The following is a 12,000-nucleotide window of genomic DNA, read 5'->3' on the forward strand; positions in this document are numbered from 1 at the left end:
CAACACATATGAATAATAGGCGTAATTATTATTCAATAATTCTAAATTGTATATTTTTGTATTGTATTGGTACTGATTAATACAACATAGCCTACCATGAATTAATCTAGCCTGGCATGGCCAGAGTAATCACTGAGCGAGGGCTACCCTGAATTAATCTAGCCTGGCATGGCCAGAGTAATCACTGAGTGAGGGCTATTTTGATTTTATTGTTTGCAGTCGCAGATTCGTCTGCATGGTTTCCAGGATAAAATTAAGCTTTGTGTGTTAGCTTACCGTATTATGTTATTAGCCTACCGGTATACGGAAAAATAAAATAAAAAGTATTTTCCCCCAAATAAATTATTTTAATGCATGCTAATTCAGACTCGCGCATGCCGTGCAGTGCACACACCACACCACTGTCAAATGTGATGTGTTCACCATTAGCTGCTAGCCTGCTACATTTAGTGCTGTCTGGTGGAAACATCACACCCGTGTGAAGTGAGGGGTGCTAATATATTAAAGTCTAACAGTTAGAATTTAACATATGAGTTAGACTCTAACTCATGTTGATTAGGTGATGTAATGGTGATGTATAACAAAAGGTGCCAACACAAACATTGAACGCCATTAACAATATAAGAGACAATATGACGTAATGAGTTACATTATGACTCCCTTCATTGTCAATGGCGTTTACAAAACAAACATTGAACTAAAGACAAACATTAAACCTGTGTATAGGAGGGGCTAGCGCCCCTCAAAAAGAGTTCTGACCGACAGTGACTATATGACATGTACAGTAGGTTACACTTGCACACGCACACGTTTCTACACGCATGCTATTTACAGTAAAGGAGGGAATGTGCTTTGATGAATGGTGAATGGTGGCGGCAGTGGGGGGGGGACAGGTGGCTGTGGCAGAGATGAATGTAAAGGCTACCGTCATGGTGATGAATGTGAAGGGATATGATGATGATGATGTCATATGGATCTGAGATGAGATGAGCTTTGATGATCAGGTAAAAATAGATCAGTCAGTGAGTGGATCGATTACAGTAATTAATTCCTTTTCCTTTCCTTTTCATTTTTTTGTCTTTTAATGGTATAGTGGGCTGAAGAAGGAGAGATGGTGGCTCTTATTAAATAATCTCCCCCCTCAGTATTATAACTGATGTCAGGCGGAGAGATTTAAATAGAGTGTACCCCCCCCCCCCCCACCTCCCATCCAAAAGACCATCGTTTTTCTCATGAGAAAGAGAGAGACCAACCACCTCACCTGTGAACGGTAAGAGTGTGATTAACTGTAGGTGTGTGTGTGTGTGTGTGTGTGTGTGTGTGTGTGTGTGTGTGTGTGTGCTTTCTCAGCAGCACCCACAAGAAGCCAGCTGGGGTTTTATGAATAATATCACTTGTGTCATTGTTGCTTTTTGTGTGGGTTTTATTATTGGGTGAATATTATAATTCAACCACACTGCAACGCAACCCGTTTGTTTGCAAGGAGTTGCATGGCGAATCATTGGTGTGGTTTGGGCCTTAGAAAGAGAGAATACATTTCACAGAGCTATATATGAGCTGACCGGTCTACTATCCCACTCTTGTTTACCACTAGACCATACTGTAGATCCACTCCAGCGCTCCACTCCGACAGTGCCTCAGGAGGTGGAGCGAGAGGCTATGCCTGGCAAAGGGAAGGTTCCCCCTGGGATGGTGTCGAGGTAAGTACGTCTATAGCGAGCCAGGTCTGCTGCCAGACTGTTGCCTCCCACAATTTACAAACACTTCCGTCGTACAGTTTGGAGCTCTGAAAATGATCAGAGGATAAAATGCACATGCGGGTGAAATCAGCCCTCAACGGCTTCTGCCTGCAGACATAACGGGGGTTGGCCCTTTGCATCCAGCAACCCAACCCAGTAGTAAGTCACTTTGAGTGGCACCGCACAAAGCCACGGGTGAACATATATGTACAGTATGTTGGACAGCGGCGTAACTAGACGACAGTATGGCCCCCCCACGCAGGCTGGTCAGCGCAGGCCCCCCGCACTCAGCTCAAACGGCGTTTTGGTTTATAAACACACAGCAGTAGCCTATACAGTAGTTGTGAACGTATACCTGTCACGATTGTGAACAGAGCAGCAGCAGCTGGTGGAATAAAATATACCTTATTTTGACCTGAGATCAGATTCTAAAAATGTCTTCTACATCCTGACAGTTTTCTGAAAAAGCTATGTTTCTATGTCAGTCGTTCTTCGATTTAAAAAAAACATAGCAGACCTACAAGCTATGAGCTTGTAGATCTGTGTGCACCCTAGCTGTGCTCAAGCAAGGTCACAGAGAGACAGAAAGATTTCTATATAGTGTCTGAAAAAGTAGAGACACGTCAGAATTCTCCAGGACCCAGACGACCCCCTCTGGCCTGCACTTCAAGGGGTGCCCGACCCGACCAACGGACTGATATGATCGAATAACTTGATTCGTGATGTAAACAGGTCGTATTTGCTTTCATCTATATGTCTTTGCTGTTCATATATCCATATCACATGGACCCATTCATTTTGGGATAAGTATCCCGGGCAATAATTAAAAATATGCCAGTTCTTATTATTCCATGACGTTATGTTTACAGCCTGTTTATTGGACTATCAGATATAACTCTCTAACGAATAACGACGCATTAACACATTTTGGGCGTGAACCCCTTTTGGTGTTAGCATTATGTTATGCTTTAGCTATTGAAAAATAGCAGATCTACAAGCTCATAGCGCGCAAACTTGTAGGTCTACTATTTTTGAAAAACTGGAGGATTTAGAAGATTTTTTTTTAATTTTGAGGTCAGGCCTAAATGGGCTAAAGGCGCGGGTGAAAACAAGCCCAAACTGTGTGTTGGTTTATAAACAGTGGGGCACTGTACATGCAGCAGTAGTGATTGTGAGCCACAGCTCAGCGCGGTCGGGGGAGCCCACGCCATGTTATTAGCCTCTTACACACTCCACCAGAGAGCTGTTTGGGGGTGGGGCACTTGTGTATACTAGCAGCAGCCACCACCGCCGGTGTGAGAGCCCCGTGTTAGCTCTCGAGGAGTTGATCCCGTAGTTGAACCTGGTCGACGCGCTGTTTAAATGCCATACTGTTTGTTCTGTGTGTCAGCCCCACAATGCGATAATAAACACACAGGCAGGCAGCTCTTCTTGCCTTTGACACATTTATTGCCAAGCAGTTAGTACGGCATCAGTATCTGCGATTTCAAAATGAAACAATAATCAATATAGACACAAACAATGGATATTCTCTGACAAGCATTTCTCCACACAGCATTTGACAGTGACAGTGGTAGCATACCTGCGGTCGAAAACATTTGCCCCTTCCGGGTCACTCCTCCCTCACCATACCCGTGAACTTGACACTTAAGTAAACAACAGCGCCACCCCAAGGTTACATGAATGTGCTTGACTTTGGTACTCATTTGGCCCTTACAGCCGGGCTCTGCCAAAACTTTGATCAACTCAACTTTTATGGCATCTCTGTATATGTACAATATTTATAATTTTAGATTACGAACGGCATGCACGGGTGGGCGGCCGTGTGCCACCAAATGCCTCTGAGCCCCAACGCAATTGCGTTGTCTGCGTCACGGTATAGTTACGTACCTGATTACTAACCCTATACCCCAGACCCTAACTTCAGTCTTAGCCGGCCATGTTACTGTCGGACTCCGTCACCTCAGTCTTAACCGTCCACGCTCTTAAAAAAAGAAGGTTGGCACAAAAATAGTGGCGCAGGCAGGAATGGAACCCGGGAGGTGTGGAGTTGGAGCCAGCCATATATGCTGCCAGAATGGTTTTTCAGGCTGTATTAGAATATGACGACACCCAACTCATGTAAAAAGAAAGAAACCCTGCCAGAAGCCCCGCTCATATTTCTGGCAGAAGCCGTTGGGGGGCTGATTTCACCCTTCTGCGGTGACTCCTCCCCGCTTCTGTCTTTACATCCATCCATCCATCTTCAACCGCTTATCCGTAGTCGGGTCGCGGGGGCAACAGCTCCACCAGAGTGCTCCAGACTTCCCTCTCCAGAGAAACATTAGTGACTTCCTCCTGGGGGATTCCGAGACATTCCAAGGCCAGTGAGTCTTTGTATTTCCTCCAACTGCGCCTTGGTCTACCCCGGGGTCTCCTCCCAGTGGGACGTGCATCTAGGACCTCCCTAGGGAGGCACCCGAGAGGCATCCTAACCAGATGCCCGAACCACCTCAGCTGACTCCTTTCCAGGCGAAGGAGCAGCGGTTCGTCGTTTGTCTTTACAGTCGTGCAAATTATTTTGTCCTAATAATAAACCATTCAGAGACTGTGGAATAGTTGGTTGGTAACAAGACTCTGAACCCCTATCCTGATGAGCAGGTTGGTGCCTTGCATGGTTTTCTCGGCCATCGATCGCATCAATGTGTGAGTGTCTGAATGTAATGCACTCTGTGAAGTGCTTTGGATCAAGGGCAAGGCTCTATATAAATGCACAGTTTCACAGTGGTAGTAGAAAGTATCCATTATGCACAATGTCCCATTTCAAGTTTCAAATGTATACAAATCTTTTGAAATGTATATATGGTGTTTACTGTATGTAGGGCCAATATGCCTTTCTTTCTTTTATCACCAGATATAGGCCTATACGGTTTAACAACGTGCTCACACTTTGGGACTTGGGCGTCTTGTTGTTTACTCACTTGTAGTTGTTTGTCGATGGTGATTGATGATGACTGCAACAGGTTGATATTACGGTAGGAGTTTGTGTTGTGTGAGTGTAATGGTTTCAAAATAAACGGGGCAAACAAAACAAGAACAGGCTCCAGACATAAACTAAATAAAGGTCTAGGACGAGCGCAGGGTGCCAGGGTTCAATAAACAAATGATGAAGTACTTTCTTTCTTTCTTTCTTTCCTGCGCTGTTTGTGCGAAGCGTGCGAGCTGTTGAAATCTGTATCTCTACTGGCGTCTTTCCACCTACAACTGTGGGCCTGTCGCTTAATTAAAGGGAACCATGGTGCCATTTCTCAAGGCAACCAGTGGGGGCGCCATTTGGTCACGAATATGTCAAATCAAATAAGATGGCTCCTACACTGTATGTTTTGTAATAATAATTAAAAATTTCAAAGTAACTAGTAACACATTATTTTATATGATTATAGTGGAGTAAAAGTAGGCCTATAATATTTAAGTAAAAGTACTGAGAATTGGAAATACTCAAATACTACAGTAAAGTACAGTTACTTTACACCACTGCACTGCAGTGTGTAGTAGACCTGCTGTGTGTCACATCGAATGACAAGATCTGGCATAACCACTTAAACCCTCTAGTAAAACGGACTGGAATTGAATGACAAGATCTGGCATAACCACTTAAACCCTCTAGTAAAACGGACTGGAGTTGAATGACAAGATCTGGCATAACCACTTAAACCCTCTAGTAAAACGGACTGGAGTTGCAGAGTTGTATTTCGGTTTTTTCAGCAAACGTTCACTCCGGAATCGGGATGCCGGGGCTCATTATTACTATTATTATTATTATTATTATTATTATTATTATTATTATTATTATTATTATTATCATTATTATTATTATTATTATTATTATTATTAATTATTAGTACAACCATCAGTTAAGGAAACATCGGCCTACAAAACAGGTACTCTGTGCTACTGTGTGTGTGTGTGTGTGTGTGTGTGCGTGCGTGTGTGCGTGCGTGCAATGCATGTATGTAGTAAACATTGTCAGACCTCGGACCTGAGCCCACCCCCTCCCTATCGGCAGGGCTCATTTATTATACAGACTGGAGACCCCAAGGGGGAGCTGTGTGTGTGTGTGTGTGTGTGTGTGTGTGTGTGTGTGTGTGTGTGTGTGTGTGTGTGTGTGTGTGTGTGTGTGTGTGTGTGTGTGTGTGTGTGTGTGTGTGTGTGTGTGTGTGTGTGTGTGTGTGTCTGTCTGGGGGGATATATATATATATATACAGTACACACACACACCACGTACAGCTGATTCAGGAGACACGTAGACTCTGTTCTAGCTCCTCTATCCTCATTCGCTCCACACGAGGTTATGTAACAGCAGTGGTTCTCAACCTGTGGGACTGGGGCCCACTAGTGTGCCATGAGGATAATAATAATAATAATAATACATTTTATTTATATGGCGCCTTTCAGGTCACTCAAGGTCGCCTAACAAAACAGAAAAATACAAAACAATAAAGCAAGTTTAAAAATACAGCAAGTTTAAAAAAACACACAAAAGGCCTGCAGCAGACTTCTACTCAAGGTGGGAGTAGGCTTGTCTGAAAAGGTGAGTTTTGAGGTGGGATTTGAAGGTGGGGAGTGAGTCCATGTTTCGGATGTCGGGGGGAAGGCTGTTCCAGAGGCGAGGGGCAGAGCGGCTGAAAGCTCTACCCCCCATGGTGGACAAACGAGCTGGGGGAACAGTGAGGTTGGTGGAGGAGGCAGACCTGAGTGACCGGGTGGGAGTGTTGATATGGATGAGATCAGACAGGTAAGGGGGGGAGAGGTTATGGATGGCATTGAATGTGTTGAGGAGGATCTTGTAGTCTATGCGGTATTTGATGGGTAGCCAGTGGAGTTGGTGAAGAACGGGGGTGATGTGGGAGATGGCAGGGGTTTTGGTGATGATGCGGGCTGCAGCGTTCTGGACCAGTTGGATTTTATGGAGGAGTTTGTGGGGGAGACCGAAGAGAAGGGAGTTGCAGTAATCGAGGCGGGAGATGACCAGAGAAAGGACTAGGATGGCAGTGTTGTTGGGGGTGAGTGAAGGGCGGAGGCGGTTGATGTTGCGGAGGTGAAAGTAGGCTGACCGGATGGTGTTATTGATGTGGGTATGAAAAGATAGGGTGCTGTCGAGGACGACACCCAGACTCTTGACCTGGGGGGAAGGGGAAACCGAGGAGTTATCTATGGTGAGTGTAAAACTGGGCTGCTTGGTGAGTGAGGATTTGGTGCCAATGAGGGTTAACTCTGTTTTATTGCCATTTAGTTTGAGGAGGGATGAGGTGAACCAGTCTTTGATTTCGTGAAGGCAGGCGCAGAGGGAGGGTGGTGGGAGGGTGGAGGTAGGTGTGGAGGAGACATAGAGCTGGGTGTCGTCCGCGTAACAGTGGAAATTTATGTTATGTTTGCGGAATATTGAGCCAAGTGGGAGGAGGTATATAATGAACAGTATGGGGCCAAGGACAGAGCCCTGGGGAACACCAGAGGAGAGGGGAGAGGAGTGGGATCTGAAAGATTTTAGCTGAATGAACTGAGTACGGTCGGAGAGATAGGAATGGAACCAGTGTAGGGGTGTGTCAGATATGCCAATGGAGGCTAGACGGTCGAGGAGGATGGAGTGTGAGATGGTGTCAAAGGCTGCGGTCATGTCGAGAAGGATGAGAATGGATAACTGTCCAGAGTCGGCTGCTAACAGGAGGTCGTTGGTGATTTTTATTAGTGCTGTTTCTGTACTGTGTTGGGGGCGGAAACCGGACTGAAACTGTTCATAAAGGTTGTTGTTGGAGAGGTGGGCCTGTAACTGAGTTGCAACAACCTTTTCCAGGATTTTTGCTAAAAATGGTAAGTTGGAGATGGGGCGGAGATTACTGAAATTGTTGGGGTCTAAACCAGGTTTCTTTAATAGGGGTGTAACAGAGGCAGTTTTCAGTGGAGATGGGATGGAACCAGATGTGAGAGAGGAGTGAATAATGGCTGTTATCAGAGGGAGTAAAGAGGGAAGGGAGGCTATAACGAGGGGGGATGGCAGGGGGTCAAGTTGGCAGGTCGTAGGTTTGGAAGTCCGGATGAGTTTGGATAGGTCTGAGGGAGAGGGGAGTTGGAAACAGGAGAGAGGTGCAGAGACTGGGGGATTAGGAACAGAGGGAGGAGGACAGCCGGACGTGAGGGGGGCTAGTTGATGGTGAATGGTGGATATTTTGGCGTTGAAGAATGACATTATGGCGTTGCAGTGGTCTGCGGAGTAGAAGTGTGGGGGGAGGGAATCAGGGGGGCGGAGGGAGTTGTTAACCACCGAAAACAGAGCCCGGGTGTTCCCGGCACCGGCAGTAATTTTGTCTGTAAAATATTGGGTTTTGGCTGAGGAGATGGCATTTTTATAATGGAGGACGTGGGCATGATGCATTTGTTTATGAACAGTGAGGCCGGTTTTGGTGTGCAGTCGCTCTAGCTGACGGCCTTTGGCCTTCAGCTGGCGCAGGTGGGGGGAGAACCAGGGGGCAGAGTGGCGAAATGAGGTGTTCCGGGTTTTGAGGGGGGCAAGTGTATTTAGCAGGGATTGGAGGCCATCATTGTAAATATTGACTAACTGATCTGGGGTGCATGGGTGGGTGATGGTGGGGAGATTTTCAATGCCTGTTATGAGGTCGTCTGGGTTTATGTTTTTGATGTTACGGAGGGTTATGGTACGTGATTGTTTGGTTTTGGACAAGGTGAGACTGAGGTTAAATGAAATGAGTTTGTGGTCAGTGAAAGGGAGGTCGGAAGCAGAGAAATTGAGAGGAGTGATACCAGAGCAGCAAACTATGTCCAATGTATGACCTTTACAGTGTGTGGGGAAATTGATAAATTGATTGAGACCAAAACTGTCCAGGCATGAGATGAAGTCCTTAGTGAAAGCAAGATTGTTATTGTCCAAATGAATATTTACGTCACCAAGCAAAATTATATTGGGTGAAAGTGTGCAGATATGAGTGAGAAATGTAGTGAAATCAGTAATAAAATCCTTGTTTGGTTTGGGAGGGCGGTAAATGTTGACTAGAATGGTAGGAGTGGGACCATTCAATTGAAGAGCCACAGCCTCGAATGACTGTGACACTGTTGGCATGGTAACTGTAGACACTTTCCAAGTCTCGCGATATAAAATCGCAAGACCGCCTCCTCTTCCGGATAGACGAGACTTGCTGGTGTAAACAAAGCCAGGTGGGATACATTCATTTAATTGTGAATAATCATCCGGGGTTTGCCAGGTCTCAGAGAGACAGAGACAGTCGAGTTTGTGATCGATGAGGAGGTCCTGGAGTAGTTGTCCTTTGCCGGTGAGGGAGCGGGTGTTGAGGAGTCCAAAGTTGACGTCGGAGTGTTGGTTGGAGAAGCCAACGTTAGCCGACCTAGCTAGGCTGGCCAGCGTTCTGTGATCCACCCTCCTGTTGGTGTTTTTTGGAGGACGTCGGCCGGAGGACCAGAGCGACTGAATGGCAGTGGAGTCGTCGATGTTATAACTCCGTCCGGAACCGCGGTGGATGTATCTCCGACGGGGAGGAAGGCGAGAGATGTCCGGGAAGAGGTGCAGTACAGACGGGGGAGCGGCAGGGTGGAGGAACCGGAGTTGGGTGAGCTCCGCGCTCATGTACTGGATCAATGTAGACGCTGGATGGATTAAAAGGGACAAGACTGTCCACACGAGCACAAAGCTCACAGCGAGCTTGTAGATCCACGCCATGGTCTCCACGGGCTGGTGAGCCGAGCAGCAGCAGCAGTAACCAGGTATTCCAGGTAAGGAACCCCAGCACGCTACGAGCTTGAACGGAGAAAACAATACTGGTGATACAGTATGCTTCTATGATGAGCCGGTGAGCCGAGCAGCAGCAGCAGTAACCAGGTATTCCAGGTAAGGAACCCCAGCACGCTACGAGCTTGAACGGAGAAAACAATACTGGTGATACAGTATGCTTCTATGATGAGCCCATGGTGGAGATCAGCAATACCAAGTTCCATATAAGTATAAGGTCTGCTGTAGGCGATGCGTGGAATCATAAAAAAGCTTTAAAAACAACCGGAGAGCAGCGGCAGCTAGTCGCGCCAGCGTTCACTCAACCGGAAGCCAAAACTGAAGGATACTGCAAGAGGGGCCCCCGGTATACTGCAAGAGGGGCCCCCGGTATCCTCTTGAGATTTCCAAGTGGGCCCTGAGTGACACGGAAATGGTTAAATGTGTAAAGAAGAAATGGACATCCCATCCCTACAGCATGTGACAGTAGATTTGTTGCAAATTTTTAAAGCTTGTGTAGATTCTATTTGAGCAGTCAAACTCACTGAAATGTGAACCTGTCCCCTGAATTTGAAGTCACACAAAGATTTGTTATTTATTTATGTATTTTTTGTGACTTCAAATGCATATTAGTATGCAAGTGCAAAACATTAGTGTGTGCAATGTGCATGCATGGATCACATTTTAGTGAGTGCTCAAAATCCACAAAGATCTAAATTTTTTGTAACATATCTACGTTGAGATGTTGTTTGATTCTTTACATAACCTTGTTGGGAGTCCGAGTGAGGATAGAAGAGCCACAAGACCCCGAGAAACCTGAGAGAGGAATGCAGTCTATGAGAGAGAGATAGAGAGAGAGAGAGAGAGAGAGAGAGAGAGAGAGAGAGAGAGAGACCCCTTTTCCACCAGTTGGTTCCCAGTGGGAACCGATTCAGTTCTTTTTGGTTCTTAGTCCATGAGCCAGAGCTCCAAAATTGGTGGGCAAGCTATACCCTATATTCAATTGTTTATGGGATCATTACAAGTAAATTAATACATGATAACCCTTCCACAGTAGTACCTTTTTAATATTTTTGATTATTTTGCATATTTTCCTACATAATGCCTCATTTGCATGTTTAAAAATGTAAAATTTGTAATACAATAAATCATTGTCTTCGTGTAAGTACTCAATTGGGGAAGTTTAATGGTGATAACAATCTAATATAAGTATGGTTTTGCCAACTCAATTCAAAATTAATGTTTCAATTTTGGAGCTCTGGCTCATGGTCTAAACACCAAACAGAACTGAACCGGTTCCCACTGGGAACCAAGCGGTGGAAAAGGGGCCAGAGAGAGATGGGACTACAGAGTACAGCAGTATACTTGGTGCCTCAAAGACCTATGAAAGTTAGTAATAAAGGGCTTTGCAGGTTTTAAAAGGTGAACGCAGGTGGCAGCTGTGTGCGTGCGCGCATGCATGCGTGCGTGCGTGCGCGCGTGCGTGTGTGTGTGCGCGCACTGCAGCTAACAAGCGTTGCGGCCCGTTGACCTCTCACGTTTCACCGTGGCTGCCTCTCCCACAGGAAGAACAGGCAACTGTTAGTGACATTTAATTGCATGCTAAACCTCACTTAACCAAACAATCAATCACAGGGCTATTTATATATAGAATAAATTAAGACTACAGATAAATAAATATGCAAAGATATGTTTTAATTGGTTTCCCTGTCAAACTTAATTTAAAACTATAGCTGTGGCTATAATTTAAAAAAAAATGCTTAGCATAAAAATAGCCAATCTACAAGCCCACATAGTGCACATTGCAATCACCACACGTTGTGAGCATGAATTTGTTTTGCATTTCTGGAATTTAAAATTCAAGAATAAATTACATTTTGAATTTAGAACATTTAAATCGTTTCAGATCAAATAATTAAAAATTAAAAAATGTGAAAATAGGCCCACCAGGGTTAATGTTTAAACCAAACAGTGAGGCTACTTTATATTTAACCACTTAAACTATTCTCAGTAAAACGGACCTAGTCTCAACTGTACTGTACTGTGCTATTTCCCATCTACTCCACATCAATTCTCTTCGCCAAAAAAGGCAGATCTACAAGTATCGTAACCCATTTAGATCGGCAGCCGATTCTAAAAACACTGTATAGGCTACATCCTAACCTACAATTTTCTTAGAAACATAAATAAAATAAAAAATAAAATCACGGTTAGCCGTTTACCGATAGCTTCCATTTCCAAGTAGCTTGTGGCTATATTCACTTTTTCAGAATGACATCACTTTCAAGTAGTTCAGCTTTTTTTTTCTTTCACCATGTAGCCTACTGTAGTTGGGTAGTTTGACAAAAGCTTCATCGCTACATGTGCAGTGTCTGGGCTTGTTTTTCTGTAAAGTTAGTTAACCCATTCTGACCGGAGATCAGATTCTAAAAATGTCTTCTACATCCTGACAGTTTTCATTCTGACCTGAGATCAGATTTAAAAATG

This window comes from Protomyctophum parallelum, assembly GCF_964188405.1.
Source record: "Protomyctophum parallelum genome assembly, chromosome: 12".
Lineage (NCBI taxonomy): Eukaryota > Metazoa > Chordata > Actinopteri > Myctophiformes > Myctophidae > Protomyctophum > Protomyctophum parallelum.